Below are 19,643 nucleotides of genomic sequence, written 5' to 3'. Positions count from 1 at the left end.
ATATGTGGATATGTTACCCATTTAACATGGGTTTAAATCTAAGTATCTCTGCTCAAGCTGCTGCCCCCGCGACCCGACCTCAGATAAGTGAGAGACAATGGATGGATGGATATTAAGCTTTAACATTTGCAGTGCACCAATCCATTAGAATGTATTTTGTAATATGTGTAGTAATTCAATGCATTGGATTTGCTATTCCAACAGATGGTGCATCAGAAACATTAGCACTGCTTTTACAAATCCCATACCAAATAGCATATAACAGAGACACAGCAATTGGATGGATACAGAGTTACATAGAAACAAACACAAACACCTCATTTTTTTAAGGTGGATTACTACCATGCAAGTAATCTTAATTTATTTTATAATTTAATATACACTGACAAGATTGCCTCTTTGGTAACCAAACAATATAAGCATTGGCATTTAACTACACATCTCCAATTGCTCCATTGTCAGGATATTGGTCACATGTTTTCCAGTAACTTGAATGTCTAAATGTTTATTTTGTTCAGTATAATGGGTAACACTGCTGCATCACCGCACTTGGATCGTAAGATCAGAAGTTTGTACATTCTCCCATTATTTTCTTGAATTCTTTCTTAAGCCTGGCTGACACTTGCAGTTCTTTAAAAGACTGGCATGCTATCCAGGATGTGATTCCTGCTTTGTGGCCAGTGATACTTGCTTAGCTCTTGGTTCCAGTAACCCTGTTACATTACAGTTTTAGAAAATGGATGGCTAATCGTTAATCTCAATGTTCTCTAAAATGGAATATTTGTCTCAAATTTCACTAAATACAACAGCAGATATGTGATAAATGAGAACCTGTGCCACATTCACCTAGTACTTAGTACCATTCTTTTTCACTCTGTTTTTGCCAAGCGTGACTCATGGTGTAACTCTGTCGCCTTAGGGACTTCTGTTGTGTAGAAATGAAAATATTCTTTGATGGACTTTCCTTGCCTGGGCCACACCTTGCCAGCCTGACATTATTCCACAGCTCTTCCACCTCGAGTCAAAGGCGGCATTGAAAACATTAACTCAGATCTCAGTTTATGTTTAAGGAGGGATATCGAATATATCGTAAAATGCTGAAGGGCATCTTACCAATTTGTTATTCCAGCCAAAGCAAACTTCACAAGCACATCCTGCTGATCTGGATGAAGGTTAAATCAATATTAAAAATTAGTATTTACACCCTCAGAGGATTCTTTCTTTACTTCTTTGCATTTAAGCACAACAGAAAAACAGAGAGAGGGGTATTGCTGTGCCTAAATAGGCTGTCACGAGTATGCTTCAACACGGAGAGAGAATTACTTATATTACATTAATGCTATGCCTTGGACTACAAAGAGCAAGTCACAGATGGTTGATATGCAAATATAAAATATACAAACAAGCACACCACAGATTATAGCCCACTTGTGTGTTGGATCCATCAGCAAGCCTGCAGACTGCAAGCAGTTGCTTTACCCAAATCTCTGAGAAATTGTTCTGGGTGAAATGCAATGGAAGACATACACTCACTAAGCAAATTATTGGGAACACCTGAACACCTGCTTATCCATGCAACTATCTAATCAGCCAATCATGTGACAGCAGTGCAATGTATGATATCATGCAGATATACAGTAGGTCAGCAGTTTCAGTTAATATTCACATCAAACACCAGAATGGGAAAATAAACTTTGACACTGGCATGATGGTTGGTGCTAGACAGGCTGGTTTGAGTTTTCTATAACTGATGATTTCCTGGGGTTTTCAAACACAATAGTCCCTACAGTTTACTCAGAAGGGTGCAAAAAACAAAAAATGTCCAGTTAGCAGCAGTTCTGCAAATGGCAATGGCTTATCAGTGAGAGAGGACATAGGAGAAAGGCCAGTGTGGTTCAAGCTGAGAGAAAAGCTACAGTAACTCAGATAACCACTCCGTACAACTGTGATTTACACAAAAGCAACTTAGAATGCACAACATGTCAAACCTTAAGCAAGAAGGGCTGCAACAGCAGAAGACCATGTCGGGTTCCACTCCTGTCAGCCAAGAACATAAAGCTGAGGCTGCAATGGGCATAGTTTCAGGAAAACTGGACAGATGAAGACTGGAAAAATGTAGCCTGGTCTGATGATGAAGCTCCATTTCTGCTGAGTCACCCAGATGGTAGGGTCATCAAAATGAATCCATGGCCTGAACCTGCCTCGTCTCAGCAGTCCAGGATAGTGGTGGTGTAATGGTGTGGAGAATGCTTCCTTGGCACACTTTGTGCCCATTATTACCTATTAATTATTGGTTGAGATGAAACCCATGGCAAATTTGAATGTTTTGTGCACCCCTTCATGGGCACAATTTACCCATTTTCTTTTTTTGGATCTTGTATTGAATCTATTAAAAACATATAACATTCCATACAATCAAGTCTAAACTTAACAAAACTAAATTCAGATCAACCCCCACCCATGAGAAAGAGAGTAAGGCCAACAATTTACCCATTTTCTAATGGCTACTTTCAGCATGATAATACATCATGTCACGAAGCAACAGTTGTCTCAAACTGGTTTAATGAACATGACAAACATTTTAGTGTTCTTCAGTGGCATTCCCAGGCAACAGATCTGAATCTGAAAGAACACCTTTGGGATGGATGTGGTAGAATGGGAGATTCTCAGCGTGAAACTGTGTGATGCAATCATGTCAACTTGGACAAGAATCTCAGAAGAATGTTTCCAATATCTTGAAGTTTACAAGAGTAATAGTGTAGTATTCCTAACAATTTTCTTAATGAATTTGATTATCTCATGCAGTTTAAAATTACTCAGTGCATATCACTGGTCATGTGAGGATGTATTGTACCTTTTGGCAGACAGTTTTTCACAGGCAGGACAAGAAGGCAGCTGTCTGGGACTGCTTCACAGGAAGTATGGGTCAAAATCCTTGAGTGAGAGCAGCCCATCCAGCAAGGAAGGTAAGCACATCCTTTAAATCAGATGGGTTTGAGAAAGAGGATAGAGATTTTCATAGGCAACAAATAAAATGGAGCCCCTGTGCCATTACTAGGATGTCATCTTGATCTAGACATTTGAACATGTGTGTGGGGCGGTGGTGGGGGGGCAACTAAATACCAAAATAAGCTATATGAGAACCAGCCTCGACAGGGACAGACACCAAGACAGCTTATGTCCAAAATACACAAGTTTATTTTCTTCATGACAATTTACAGTGCACCAATCACAGTCCTTTTCTTTTATTCTCTTCTTGCCGCCTCCACTCCTCTCTTGTAAGCTTCGTCTCCTCGACTGGAGTGAGGCGGCCCCTTTTATGCCGTACCCAGATGTGCTCTAATTGCTCCTAGATGATCTTCCTGCAGTACTTCCGGGTGTGGCGGAAGTGCTGCTTGAGCACCCGGAAGCACACCGGGTGTATTTGTCTCCTGGCCTAGCAGCACTCCCTGTTGTGATGGAAGTGCTGCCGTCCATGACTCTGGGAACGTCTTGGCGGGCCCTAGTGGTGGCCACGTCACCCAACCGGGTGGAGCTTCCCAGCTCCAAACATGTGGCCGACCTGCAAACCAGAATGGTTGCCCTCTTGTGTCCTGGGGGAGGTACTGGTTCTCTCACGGTCCTTCCAGCTTCCTGGCATCCCGGCTGAGCAGACGCCCCAGCTGTCTGTCACAGCTAACACTTCTTTTTTTTGCTGAGTTTTCATTGGGTGGGTACTGTACATCAACAACACATTTATGCTTGATAATTTGTTGGCTGAAAGTACTCAGTGTTAGTGTGTCACTGAGAGGATGACTGAGCCTGCCCTTTTAATTACTTGTTAATTCAGTGGGCCTCTCTTGAAGTGATATTACCAGCCAAGCACACCACAACGTAGAAAATTGCTCTGGCCATCACAGATGTGTAGAAGATATGAAGGATGTCACTACCCACATTACAGGAACGCTGTCTCCAAAGAAAAAATAGACTGCTCTACCCTTTGTTATATTGCTCCTCTTTGTTATGAGACCAATCCAACCTGTCCTTGATATGGAGTCCCAAGTACTTGTACAAGTGCATCACCACCACACATACTCCCTAAATAGTGACCTGACATAGAAGCTCTTTGGTGAGGCAAAAATCAATAACTAGTTCCTTGGTTTTGCTGATTTTAAGTTTCAGACAATTCTTTCTGCACCAAGAAATCAAGTTTTCCACCTGACTCCTATACTCTGTCACACCCACTTAACAATACATCCCATAAGTGCAGAATCATCTGAGATTTTCTGCAAGGATGTGACCTGACATTATATTTATAGTCTAAGTTGTACTGAGTGAGGAGAAAATAAGACAGGACTGTTCCTTGTAGTGATCAAATGTTGCTCACATCCATATTAGAAACACAGTTCTTGAGTGTCACAAACTGCTGTCCACTTTCTCCACTTTCTGGAGCCTTAGAGTCAGACAGAACAGGTGACAGAGGTTCCCAAACATTAGGCAGCACAGTGCTTAAAAACTTGAGGACTGACTCCTTTTCTGGTGTATATCTCCCTTGGGTTTCTCATTACTTTGCCTTCAGTTATGAACAGCCCATACTGGTGGTCAAAGGTGGACTTGTCACTGACTATTTCAGTGGTAGGAGTTGTTGAGTTGGCAGGGATGATGTGGGTGACTGGTCATTGGAAGAAGCTGGCAGTGGGAAGGAGAATCTATTCAAAATTGGTTCAGGGTGTTAACTCTGTCCACATCTCCTTCTAGCACCTGAGCCCTGGATAGCTTGAGTCTAGTAGTTATGCCCAGTCTATTCCAGACATCTTTCATGTTATTCTGAATGAATTCATTTTCTATTTTAGCTTTGGAAGCTTTGTTTCCTTCACTCAGCTTTTTCTTCAGCACACGCTGTACATCCTTCAGAGACTCTTTGTCACCAGATTTGATTAATTCAGGACCTGTTGATTGGAAAACAACTCTGAGGGTACCACAGTGTCGCCATACAGTCTGTGATGCAGTGACTGAGTCCCTCAATATCATGCCCATGTGACTCACACATCATTGCCCAGTCTGTCATTTGGAAGCAGTCATTCACATCCATTTCAGCCTCAAGGACTCATTTCTGCACTATCCTGGTTGCCATCCAATGACAGGTTTGTAGATGGTATTTCTGTTTATTGTTGTTTAATAATCAAGCCCATTATTGAAATGAATGACTATTCAGTGTTTGCTTCATTCCTATCATTACAGTGCTTACTACAGTGTGCTCAAATACAAACTCAATCCAGTGTTTCATTTTATTTTGGCCTTCTTTACCATTAATATAATGTGCTGCACACAAAATAGCCTCACAGAGCCAGACTTATAATACAGTAGATGTCTGAAGACAACCATGAGTGAATTTTTAAAAGTGGGTTGGAACAATTAGATGGCTCACTGAGTGTCACATTGCTAAACAAATCCAATGCTTCATAAGGGGGGCATTAAAGCAGGAGCAGTGAATTTGAACTGAAAAGAGCTGCAGTGTGCATATTGACTGGTCAGAAAGAGCAAGCTTCTGATTATGATACACTGTCTAAAGCTGAAAAGTCTATTGAAAAGACCCCTGTTAAATATATAAATGTGTGCCAAGTGTTTGGTGAGCAGAGTGCATGTGTTAAAAATAAACATAACATGCTGCAAGGAGAAAAACTTTCTGTAAAATCAGATGATACCTGGCATTTCAAAGACATCAGTGAGCTAGTTGTAAAGGTGAACAATACATTGTTACAGGTTCTGTGTATGTGCTGTCTGTTATTCACAGATACAACAATGCTGGAATCGATTTAAGGTTGAAAGAATTGGCAGCTACAGTCACGAAAATATGAATTGCAAAATATAAAAGTTGTGTCGCACCCCATTCAAAGGAGGTGAAAAGAACTGTTGTTAAAAGAGTCAATGTTGATGAGCCATAGGAGATGCAAACTTCAGAACTCAAAATACCCAAATCACTAAATGTGCTTAACAACACTGATATCACTCCATCAGAGCCACGGACAAGGCTGCACAGCATCCACCTTCTGACTGCATGTCTAAATGAATAACTAAAGTAAGTTAACATTACTGTCTAATTGGAGATGCAAACATGCCATGCCAGAATAAAGCCATAGTATATACATAGTAGCGGTGGGTTGGCACCCTGCCCAGGATTGGTTCCTGCCTTGTGCCCTTTGTTGGCTGGGATTGGCTCCAGCAGACCCCCATGACCCTGTGTTTGGATTCAGCGGGTTGGAAAATGGATGGATGGATATACATAGTATATACCTGTACATACACCATCTAAACACTATTTACTGCTGTTATGCCTTATAGTGATGCAATAGTCAAAATGACAGAATGGTATTGTAGCAGACAGAAGCAATCTCAAACGCATGGGGCCAAGTAGTCTATGTGTCTGTCTGTTTTGCCACCATCCTCATTGCAATATACAAATGATACCAGTGATTTTAGCTTTCTATTTTTTCTCATTGCCAAGTCTTTTGTTCACTTTCTTTTTCTCTCTCATTGTCTTTCCATAATTATGCATTTTTCTAATACATAAGTAGAATCGGGACACTGCAACCCCAAATACATGAAGTGTATGGACTGAAGGAAATTGGGGAAGGGTATTTTTGAAGAAATCCTGTGGGCATTTCACCTCTGTTCACTACAGCCTTTTAGCGAGTTGTCATTTGAGAATCATGTCTGGCCCCACAAGGATACACACACTGTCTATGTGCATGTACATCATGAAATCTATTTGTTCTGTATAATTGCTGGTCAAAAGAAAAAGGTGGTGTGAGTTTTGCTAACAGATTTGTTCACTTAAGAAATGCATATTTTCAAAGCTCATTTATTGTTTATTCCATAGTTCCAGAATAATATTTCAGTTTAAAGTCAACATTGGAGCACTAACAAGCCCCCTGATTACCAGAAGGTATTTTGCTCACTGGAGGTGGGCCAAACTAAGCAACACTGAATGCCTGAAAGAGAAGCAGCATTAGTTCTACTTCCTTCTGGATGCCAGCAGGTGTGTCCACTCAGGGGATGATGGATTAAGCAGGCAGCCAAAGAACATGAAATACTGACTGTCTCTTTCATTACAGCCAAGCAGTTTGTCTGGCATGTACCCCTAAATAAGAGGGTATTGTAGTTAGTCAGTTTGCATTTCTCTACAAGGTCCAGCTGTTTCCTGCATTGTTGAACACTGCATACTGTACATGCCAATGCCAAGCATTGCTCTCTCATTAAAGAAGAAGATCAGATCACAGATTTGTAGGACAGTGTACAAAAAGAAAGACAAAAAGAATAGGAAACAAGTAAATGCACCTTTTGCAGCTTTATTTTGACATGACAACATTTTTTTTTCCCCAGCTAACTCTATCATATGGTGTTTATTTTTAGTTCCTGGTTTGTGAAACCAGTGCGCACGCAGATGCATACACACTTGCTCACATATTTATAAAATTGGGTAAATGACCAAAAAGACAGAGAAAGGAGGTCTAAGAGCAAAAACTTGAGTCAGAAAGAACATGTGTATAAATTAAATATTCTTTTAAATTATGAGTTAATGTACTTTCGCATTTTTATCCCAAAAATATCAAATATTCCCAGGGATATTTTTTGGCTGTAGCCAAAAAGAAACTCAGCATACAGTTCAACTTCAAGATTACAGTCACAAGTACAGTACTGTGAAGTACACAGTACAATGAAATACTTATTTAAATATCTCCTCAGAATAGGAACAGTAATACAACACCAACAAAATACACACAAAAACACAACAACATACATATTATGTACCATTCTGTAAATAAACAAGTACAGTATATACAATACATATTGTGACAAAAGGGAGCATCACAGAGCTCCAGACTCCATACAAAAGTGCACATACACAGAATTGTATGACACAAATGCCTTTTTCAGGTCTTTCCTCCAAAAAAAGTGCTCACAAGCATGACTTCAGTAACAGTTTTCCTCTACTTTCCTCCAGGCAAGCCTTGAGCTCTACTGCCTGGAGAAGTTCAAGCTGCTTCTTTTAAGCCAGGCCTGGGAGTACTTCTGGTGCCACATGATTACACCCTGAAAGCACTTCCAAGTTAGGTGGAACCTCCTTAAAATGCTTGAGTCCTCTCCCTACAGCTCCCTTTGCCAGCACCCATATACCCTAGCAGGGCTGTCCACCAAGATTACAATTCCCAAGTGCTGTTTGGGTGTACAAATGGGAGCTCTATCTGAGGGATAGCTGACTATACTTCCTTAGAAGGCTGGCGTCCTTCAACATCTGCAATAAGATGCTGCAGATGTTCTATCAGACGGTTGTGGCGAGTGCCCTCTTCTACGCAGTGGTGTGCTGGGGAGGCAGCATAAAGAAGAGAGACGCCTCATGCCTGGACAAACTGGTGAGGAAGGCAGGCTGTATTGTAGGCATGAAGCTGGACAGTTTGACATCTGTGGCAGAGCGATGGGCACTGAGCAGGCTCCTGTCAATAATGGAGAATCCACTGCATTCACTAAACAGTATCATCTCCAGACAGAGGAGCAGCTTCAGCGACAGACTGCTGTCACTGTCCTGCTCCACTGACAGACTGAGGAGATCGTTCCTCCCCCACACTATGCGACTCTTCAATTCCACCCGGGGGGGGGTAAACGTTAACATTATTCAAAGTTATTGACGGTCTGTATACCTGCATTGTTATCACTCTTTAATTTAATATTTTCTATCTATCTATCTATCTATCTATCTATCTATCTATCTATCTATCTATCTATCTATCTATCGTATTTACGTGTGTACCACAAGCACATTTTTTCCCGAAAATTAGCATTAGAAAATCAGCTGCGCGTCATACACGAGGACATTTTTTTCTGTAATGTTTACTTCTTCTGCTTGGGCCCGCTCGCTCTCTCTCTCTTGCTTGTTCGCTCGCGCGCGCTCTCTCTCTCTCTCTCTCTCTCTCTCGCTCGCTCTTTCGTCATGCAACAAAAACAGAAGTGCATTTTGCGAAAAACGTGCCCTAAACGCTTCCTATACAATCACAATGCGCATCGTACACGGGGCAAATTTTTTTCACGATTTTCTTTGTAAAATTAGGGTGCGCGTCTTACATGAGGGCGCGTGGTTCACGAGTAAATACGGTATCTATCTATCTATCTGGTGTACTGGTAGACTACATGGCCCTATGCGACAGTCCTTCCCTGTCCATCCATTATATCTTCCCGGCCAGGAAAGACACCTGCAACTGACACGACCAGGATGCCTGTCCATCCAGGTCCTTCTCTTATGGCCTCCCATCTGGGTAAGGAACCAGTCTCCCCTCCTGGTCAAGATGCCAGTCTACCCATCTTCACACCTGCAGTATATACAACAACAAGTATAGTATTTGCCACTATGACTGGCTTTTCATTATTCAACATGTGGATACAAATCCCAACAGAATCTACTCGTGCATCTGCATCTCTTATGTTTAGCCAGAAGGGAAGAATTAGAAAAACAACTGTGCAGGATGCTTGAGATATCTGATAATACTGTTTTCCTTTTTAAGACAGTGAGTGTTAGGAACATGGCCTAAAGAGAAGGCAACTCAGTGCTGGTAATGTTCTTTGCCAACCTCACCACCCTCTGCAGTGCTTTACATTCTTGAGCCAAGCAGGTGCTGTACCAGAAACACTATGCACCTGGTGAGGATGGACAACTGTAAAAACTTGAGAACAATGTTCATTTTCTCATTGTGCTCATGTCATGAGCTTAGCCATTAACTTCCATTTTAAGTTAGAAACTTTGATTTAAAACTGGCTTGGTTTTAAGCATTTATATACTACTCACCTCCTGTCACCTTTTTAATAAACTTTCCTGAATTCTTACATACCAGATCTTAATTTTGTTTGTTGAATTGTTATCTTTTTACTGTATTTCTGTATTAGATCCACTGTACAATTACAATAATTTCTCAATTCTCTAAAATCTAAAAAAAGTTCTAAATAACTTTAAAATAGCTCTAGAAAGTGTTGATTCATTGCAATGTCATAACAATGATGGTACTTCTTTATTCACTAAAGGTTCGGCTAGAAATGGAGGCAACTATAAAATATTAAAGATAGTTCAACTACAGTATATTACAATGACATATAAAAGTATTCAGTTCCCTTGAAAGTCATCAGAATTTTCTAAATGACAAAAGATTTGTTTGCATATTTATCCATTCAATATTTTTAATGTGAACTTTTATGCTGTAACAATGCATTTCCAAAGTCAAAATACAGAGATATAAAGGAATCACAAGTACTACCTAATTATGTTTAATTATGGTTAAATGACCTTAATTTGTCATTTGTGTAAACCTGGAGCTTCCAAAGCACAATGGTTTAAATACTTATGCAAACATTAACTTTTGACTTTTCCTTCCTCAGTTAAAAATCTACAGAAAATGGTTTATTTTTACTTTGGAAATGTATTGTTACAGAGTTCTTTTTGAAAATAATGAATGGATAAATACGTGAAAAAATCTTTTGTCTGCAGAAAATTCTGATGACATTCAAGGGGACTGAATACTTTTGCATGCCACTGTAACTTCATGTGCATTCAAATCTCCAAATATTAGTAAACACTGTGCACCCCATATATTATAAACCTATGATAAAATGCAAAAAGGATCGCTCAAATCATTGGGATGTGCTAATATATTTGTGTAGAATTTGAACACTTCTAAACCTCTATCATTCTGTGCCTTCAAGTGCTGTTTTGTATTGTTTTCAGTCTCAGTGCTTCAGGTTATATTTGTACTACAAACTACAGTAGGTGATAGAGACGCATATGTGTTGTGATTACTGCCAAAGCTGTCAGTTAGTTAAACCGCTGTTTTGTACTTAATGAAATGCCTCAGTTGCTCTTTGACGAAGCAAGAGATTTCTGCAAGCCTATTAAACACCTTGATTAGTCCTTTGAAAATCTTCTGCTATTGCAAGCTTATGGGAGGAGGCCCAATACAGATTTAAACAAGTGGCAGATGGAAGAGCCTTGAAATCCAGTGGTGACTGCTTTCATGTTTACAAAATGTTATGTCTTGTATTTTCAGATACACTGACCTTGAAATTGGACATGTCACACTTTGTCCTTTGCACTTTTCTTAATTGTGGTACTGATATGTCTTTTCTGTGAACAGGAACTGTAGCTTTCGGTAGTTTTTGAAGGAAAAAGGAAATATATTACACTTCAAAAGTAGGAGAATCAGTACAAGCTTGTAAGATTACAATCAAGGTTTGTAGCTTGCTTTAAAGTTATGCTACAGTGATATGCAAAGCAAGTCTGACCCCTTATGAGCTAAAGGAAACTGAAAATCCTGTGAGGCACATTCTTCAAAGGTTAGAATTTTGATCTAGACTTACAATAACAGTAGCATCTCATGCAATAAAATTGAAAAAGTACAAAAATATGCACAGAATGTATGCCCTGAAGAAATAATAATTGTACCCTAGAGACAATGTGCCCTAATTTGCATAACAAATTGCTGGGAAAATCAGCCTAGCCACATATGCAGATGATGATGGTCTGCTATCTGATACACTTGTGAGCTACTAGAATACTTACCTTATGAGTGATCAGCATCATAGCATATGTTGGCAGTACAGATATAACAATGAGATAATGTCAATTATAATGCTGCTCTCACAACCCATCAAAAATAATCAGTGCGACTGAAAAGCCACTACCACTGTTAGATTACGTGACAGTCACAATGCCTCTATTCAAAGTTTTCTACCAAGGAAAGAGATGTGATGGCCTCTGTGTGTGACTGGGCAACTTAAGGGCCATTCAGGTCTGAGAGGTGGTATGCCATTCACAGTATCCGTTACAACGTCTGTGACAGAATTGTTGCCATATCTGACTGCATCTTAACTGATATTGTATTGACAGTAACTGGGCCAGCTGTGGATCTGCATCGGGTCACCTCTAGATTTCAGACCCACTTCTCTCTTAAGTTTGATCAATTTTGGATTCATACCTGGAAATGACTCAGACAGCTGAGCAGTCCAGACGGCATTGCAAAGGTCATGTCACTAGAACATCTACTGTCATGGTATGGGACATTTTCTCCTATGATAATCAAATCTGCATCTAAATATTGGAGGGATTTTTACTTTATAACAACACATCTAATAGATCCTCTGACCTAACACATAACCTTTTGAGACAATTTTCCAAGAAGACATCACAAATTTTGTAATGGCTATTCCATGTTACTTGTCAGCATGTTTGTTGCACTGATAAAGTGGCAGAGCTGTAAGTAGATGAGGATGCCCATTCTTGAACCTAGAATAGACTGCAGTTCAACCCTTCCTCAGGATTACACTCATCGAACACACTCTTATATTGTACAGATCCACTTTATGGTTCAGTTCACAATTTGTTACAATACTAATATATGAAGCTTATTTCTAGTCAGTGACTTTACCAGTTTGCGGTGGGTTGGCACCCTGCCCAGGATTGGTTCCCTGCCTTGTGCCCCTGTGTTGGCTGGGATTGGCTCCAGCAGACCCCCGTGACCCCTGTGTTCGGATTCAGCGGGTTGGAAAATGGATGGATGGGATGGACTTTACCAGTGGATCTTAATTAATACATCTGTGAAAGCCAAAACAATACTGCCCATTGCCTTCTAATGATATTACCAAACATGTGAGTACTGCAACTTGAGATCACCACAAAGAAGTGGCAAGAATCCAACTCTATATTTTAAGGTTATGTGGCAGCCTTAGCAGGTGATCGGTGTAATAAAAAGCATACCTTATATTCTATGATAGGAATCTCTTTATGGATTAAAAGTAATTACAACACATTAAACACTTTTGAATGCATCCATAACCTTGGAGAATGAGTGCTTTATAAAAATGGCGTAGATGCCATCACGCCAATGACATCACTCTGCATGACATCCAGTAAACATTGCCTAACAGCTTGTAAAGGCATCCCTCACCATGTGTGCCCATAATGGGAGTGTCCATATTCAAAACAACCCGCTATATCCTAACTACAGGGTCACGGGGGTCTGCTGGAGCCATTCCCAGCCAGCAAAGTGCGCAAGGCAGGAAACAAACCCCAGGCAGGGCGCCAGCCGACCGCAGGGCACACATACACCCACACCAAGCACACACTAGGGACAATTTAGGATCGCCAATGCACCTAACCTGCATGTCTTTGGACTGTGGGAGGAAACCGGAGTACCCAGAGGAAACCCACGCAGACACGGGGAGAACATACAAACTCCATGCAGGGAGGGCGAGGGAAGCAAACCTGAGTCTCCTAACTGCGAGGCAGCAGTGCTACCACTGTGCCACCGTGCCGCCCCTTTGATAAACATTGAGATCATAATAATAAACTGCATAAAGGAAAAGGTAAAGGAATTCTCTCATTATCCACTTGTATTATCTTATTCATTATCTGTTGCATATAATAGTTTTATTGTATCTACATACAGATCATCCTTTAAATATGGCCACTGACAGTTTGAACAAGATTTACAGGTTTTATATTGTGCAACATTCTCATCTCCCCAAGCAATGTGCAGAAACAATTATAAAGGTGAGTAAAATGGTACATTATAAAGTAAGCACATATTATAGGTTTATAGGGTCATTGTTGTCAGTTATAAACTTTTAGTGCTGAATATAGATCAAAAGACATTACACTTAAGCTCTATAATGCACTAGAGTTACTGCATTTGGGGCATTGTGAACTGTTCTAGCCAATAAGCTACAAATGAAAACAATACAGCATTGAATGTTGTGCACAGAAGTGTAACTGACTGCAACCCTAGACTAAATAACAGGTCCTACTCTGACAAGCTAAGGAGTCAGAAACTATTTCATTTGTGAACAGAGAAGGGTATTTCAGGATCTAGCTTGGCCTGCAAAATTCTCGTTATAACTTTGATCAAGCAGTATTGTTTCAGATACAATAGTGATCAGGTACATAGGGGCAAAATTATGGGTAAGTATATTAAAAAAGAATCCAGAAAGACCTTCTAAACACAGTTTCCTGTGAAGCCTAGAACAAATGGTCAATGTACTTTCTGTAACTACAGCCACAATTGTACAGCTTCTTGATGGAAGATCCCTGATTTTGCTACCTTTTCTGTCTGGAGGCCCCCATTTTATAACCTTGCTTTTTTAGAACTGTCAACTGCATGGTTCAATGGTGTTTCTGTGCAAGCCATCAGCAAATGAGAAAGCACTTTTTCTGCGATTAAGTCATGGATTGCAACAAATCCATAAACTAACTTAATTTGTAACCTTTTTTTCTCTCACTTAGCTGGATGTGTAGATCTTTGGGCTTTATCAGTCACCTGTGTGTTTTAGTTATTGATTGAGTGATTCCTTGATTGATTTGTTTAATAGGCATTGGGGATGGGCTGAGATAGCTGGTGGTGGGCAGTGGGGCTGATTGGGGTGTTTTTTTTTTCAAATCTATAATATGTGAAATATTCTACTTTGCTTTGTTTTGCTTTTTCTGTCTGAAATCCAATAAACAATTGATTTAAAAAAGCAAGATAAGTACTGGCAAAACTTGTATTTTACGACTAAGGCACTTTCTACTAACTCAGGGAACCAAAAGACTGGTCCAATTTCTTTTTTACCTACAAGCTTGAACTTTGAAGGAGGCCTTACTTCTATAGTGATTATATCAGATGCAAGAGATGGATATTTGTATGCCAATCCACATGGCAGATAAAGAGCAAATGGCTGCAGTGGTAAATATTCTCTTTGCAGCTTTTGTCAGTCTTGCTTGATTTTTTAGCCACTGTGAGGACTGCATTGTAGTACAATAGCTAGCACTGCTACCTTATGGTTCAAGTGTACTGGGTTAAAATCTCACAGTCTTTTGTTATCTGTGTAGAGTCAGCATCTCCTTCTATGGCGGTTATACTGGTTTTTCTATCAGGTGAGGTTATTTGCCAATTCCAAGTTTCCCCTTTGAATGTGTGTTTGTGTGAGTGGGCTCTGCAATGGACAGGTGTCCTGTTTAGGGTTTGTTCCTACCTTGTGACCAAAACTGAAAGAATTAAGTGGATTTGAGAGTGTTATGTTTTTCAACCTTTATATGACATGTGCTTTTGCCAAGTTCTTTGATATTCTCCTTAGCCTTATGATGTGTTACAGATGGAAGCTTCAAAATCACATTGTCAAAAATGCTTCTACACGTTACTGTGACGTTCCAGGTTCTACTCCATGCTCCCATCTTCCTTCTGGGAGCTCTTGAACCCTACACTGTCGGTAATGTCACTGATGAGCTGGACAGTGAGGCACAACAATGAAGCAAAGGGGATGGTGCAAAAAGTGCAAAGTGTTTTTATTAAAAACAACAAAACCAAACAAAGTGTCCAAATAAATAGTGCAGTGTTGCAAAGTCATTAAATAAATAAACCATTAAAACGAGTGAATTGTGGAGGTTAAAATCCAATACAAAAAATCCTTTTAAAACCGAGGTTAAAGTTATGGCTGGAAGCAGTCTTTTAAAACAAAGCCCGGTGCCTTCTTTTACTGGTGATCCTCCTGCTTCTCCCATCCAGGCTATGCACCAGGGGAGTCACCCTACATGCAGCTGACCTTCTTCACAGTACTGGTCTGGTGGCCTTCCGATCCCTGGCTCCGGTTCTGCTCACCTAGACTGTGACTTCGAGTCTCCAGCGACCAGGACGCTCACACTGGGGCTTCCACTTCCCAAGTCCCAGACTTCTGCTGCCTTCGCCAACCTGGTCACTCCTGCTCCAAACAAGCGCTCAGCAGGAGCGACCACTACCGTCGGCCCTTGCATGCTGGCCAAACACCCCACCAGGGCTCGCCTCTCCCAGCTGTATGCAAATCAGCGTGAGCCTGCGCTTGTTCACTTTCCTGCACCGGCTTTCTCCTTCCTGCTTCCTTCTCCCTTCTCCATTAACCTCCCTTCACATTCTTTTTTCTTCCTCTTTCCTTTTCTTCTCCTTTAACCTCCCTTCATGTTCTTTTTCTTTCCTCTTCCTTTTTCTCGCCTAGCTGCCTCGTGCTTGTAATTATTATGGGGACGTGGATCAGAAATGGCAATTAGAAGTCCCCGGCATCAATTACGGATGCGGACGACTCCTCACCTGTGCACTTAAGTGAGGACCGTCCGCATCACGCATCACCCGGGAACCGCTTCGGCCACACATACCACGGCCCCTCTCTAAGCCGCGATTATTTATTTAAAAAGCGGCCTTTTTGACGTGAGCTGTGGACCCGCTACACCACAGTTACCCCACTCTTTACAGAGAGCTGGTACATGTACAGTGGGTTCATAAAAGTATTCAGACCTCTTCACTTTCTGCTATTTGTTTTGTTGTACATTTAATTTTAAAGAGATACATTTGCCATTGTTGTCCATCAATGTACACTCAATTACCCATAATGGCAAAGTGAAAGCATCTTTTCAGAAAGATTTGCATATTAATTACAAATCAAAAACTGAAATCTCTTATGTCATCTCACATCTCACAAGTATTATCACCCTTAATTCAGGACTGTGTAGAAGCCCCTTTGGCAGTAGAAGTCCCAATTACAGCTTCAAGTCTTGTTGGGTAAGTCCCTACAAGCTTGGCACACCTGCATTTGGAAAGTTTATTCCATTCTTCATGGCAGATCCTTTCAAGATATGTTAGATTGAACAGGAAGCTTCTATAAACCACCAAACTTAGGTCTCTCCATAGATGTTCTATAGGGTTTAGGTGTGGGCTTTGTCTGGGCCATTCAAGGACAGTCAGAGACTTGGCTGCATGTGCTGAGTCATTGTCATGCTAAAAGGTGAACTGTCACCCCAGTCTGAAGTTGCGAGCAGTCTGGAGAAGGTTTTCTACAAGGACCTCTGCATTCATCCTTCCCTCAGTTCTAACAAGTCTCCCTGTCCCTGCTGCCGAGAAGCAATGCTATAGAATGATTCTGCCATAACCACACTTCACCATAGGAAAGGTACTTGGCAGGTGATGAGCAGCACCTCAGTTCTTCCAGTTCTTCTTCAAATTGAATTAGTTGAAATACAATGAATAACCTAAAATTGTGAAAAGGTAAGCAGTAAAGTACCAGAGGTTTAAATTTAAAGTTTAGGTTAGCAAAAACTGAAAAAATTGAACTTTCAGAAGATTACAAATGGACCCTCTTCTTTGAACAACTAATAGATTACAACCTACAGATTGTCTGTAGCAAATTAAGTCTTGCAAGTTGAAGCAAACAATTTGCACAGGAGTCCCAACTTCTCTCGATTACTTAAAAACTCTGTGTCTGTCTTAAGACTGAGTTGGAACAGACTGTGTTGCAACACTCTCTTAAGTACTGCTTGGAAGACATTCCAGTGATAATGGCAAGAAAATGCAATTAACAAATGAAATAAGACAGAACATTATTACCCTTAGAGCTGTAGGTCTTTCATTTAGAGAATATTGCAAAAAAAATTTCAAAGGGTCAGTGAGTATGGTGTCCTACTCAATCCAAAGGCAATAAGAAACTGGAAGAAACTCTGATAGGAGGAGATCTGGCAGGCCCAACATCACAACCCAATCAGAAGACAAGTTTCTGAGAGTCACCATCTTGCGTGACATGCGCCTCAGAGAACAACAGCTTCAAGCACAAGTTAACAGTGGTCGAAAAAAGCAAGTCTCAGTTTCTACTGAGAAGGAGACTTTGTGCCGCAGGTTTGACAGGGCGAGTGGCAGTAAGAAAGCCATTCCTTAAAGGATAAAATAGGGCATTGAAATACCAGCTGTGGACTACTGCAGACTGGAAGAAAGTCTTATGAACTGATGAATCAAAATCTGAATCATCGGTTCATCACACAGGGTGTTTGTACGCCACTGAGTTGGTGAAAGGATGGTTCCTCAGTGTGTGACATCAAGGGTCAAACATGGAGGAGAAATGATATGATGGTCTGGGGTTCTTTTGCTAGACGCAGAGTTGGTGACTTGCACAGCATTACTGGCCTTCAGAATCATAAGGGTTACTACAGTTTGGCTGTTATATCAGCAAAAGGTGGCTAAAATTTGAATAAAATTTTGTTCAACTAATGATTCCTTGACTTATTTTAAATTTGTTACTGTTTATTTGTGCTGTGGTTTGATTTCATGAAACATTAAGACATTAAATTGCATTTCCATAAAAACTGACAAAAATTAGGTGTTCTAAAACTTCTGACTGGTAGTGAATTTCTTAGAGTTCTGCCAAACATCTTCATTTTATCTCATCAGACCCTAGTATATTTTTCCTCATGGTTCCACAGTCCATTAAACTGTCATGATTTTCAATCAAAAGTGGCTTCCATCTAGCCTCTCTACCACAATAGTATTTTACTCTGGTTTATTGTCCTTAATTCTATTTACTGCTTTGTTATCTGTTTCATTGTTCTATTCAGGAAATCATTTGTATCTAATGTTACATATACCCTACTGTTTTTTTTTTTCTTTCTAAGACTCTGAAGCGCCTTGAGGATGGGAAAGGCACTATATAAATAAAATGTATTATTATTATTATAAGCACCAATTGGTAGAGTGCTACTCTTTTAGAGTGACCATAGGGTTCTTAGTCACCAATCTGACCAAGTGTCTTCTTGCCCAGTGCCTCAGTTTGGCTGGATGGCCAAATGTAGGCAGAAATCGTGGTCCTTCCAAACCTCTTTCACTTCACAATTACTGAGACCACTGTGCTAATGGAAACACTTAAAGCTTTAAAAATGGTTTTACACCCTTGCTCTGATCTATGCCTTGCCACAATTTGACCACAGAGGTCTGTAGAGAGTTCTGTGAACTTCATGGCTTGGTTTTTGTCCTAACATGCAGTGTGAATTGTGTGCCTTTCTGAATGATGTCCAGTCAATTCAGTTTGCCACAGGTGGACTCCAGTTAAGTTCAAGGATAAGTAAAGCAAACAGAATGCCCCTGACCACAATCTGAAAGGCCACAGCAAAGGGTCTTAATACTTATATAAGTGAGAGATTTCAGTTTTTCATCTTTAATAAATTTGCAAAAATTTTAGTAAACATGTTTTCAGTTTGTCAATATGGGTTACTGGGTATAGGCAGATGGACAAAAATTGCAAATGTATTCATTTAAAACAAATCTGTAACGCAATAAATTGTGTAGAAAGGGAAGGGGTCTGAATACTTCTGAATCCACAGTCTGCACTAAAATACTGTTCTGAGATTTTCCAGGTGTTTCGAGGTAAGGATGACAGGTTTTGAGTACAAATACTCACTTGTTGCATGTTGGACATACATGCAAATAATTTTACTCTACTCTGTATATGAAATAATATTGATCCTACAAACCTACAAAATGTCAGAATTTTCAAAAACAGCAATAATAAAAACATCTAATGATGTTTTTTAAATCATACATCTTAACATGAAATACCGTACGGGTTTTAACTAGTTTAAAGCTTTAAATAGGGCCTCAATCTGCGGGAAATTGATTAAAAAAGGCTGTCGGAGAATAAGCTCATCAGGCAACTGTAATTTTATAGGGGCTATTTGCTGTGTATTCTATTTTAAATACCTTTTCGACCGCTCCTTCCTCAAAAAAGGGAAGCAGAATTCCGAGAAGAATTCTTTTGAGAATGTCCGGTTTGTTAGCCATCACAAAGGAATCCTTCAGGCTGGCTGC

This window comes from Erpetoichthys calabaricus, chromosome 3 (genome assembly GCF_900747795.2).
Source record: "Erpetoichthys calabaricus chromosome 3, fErpCal1.3, whole genome shotgun sequence".
Classification (NCBI taxonomy): domain Eukaryota; kingdom Metazoa; phylum Chordata; class Cladistia; order Polypteriformes; family Polypteridae; genus Erpetoichthys; species Erpetoichthys calabaricus.
This window is presented reverse-complemented; position numbering follows the sequence as displayed.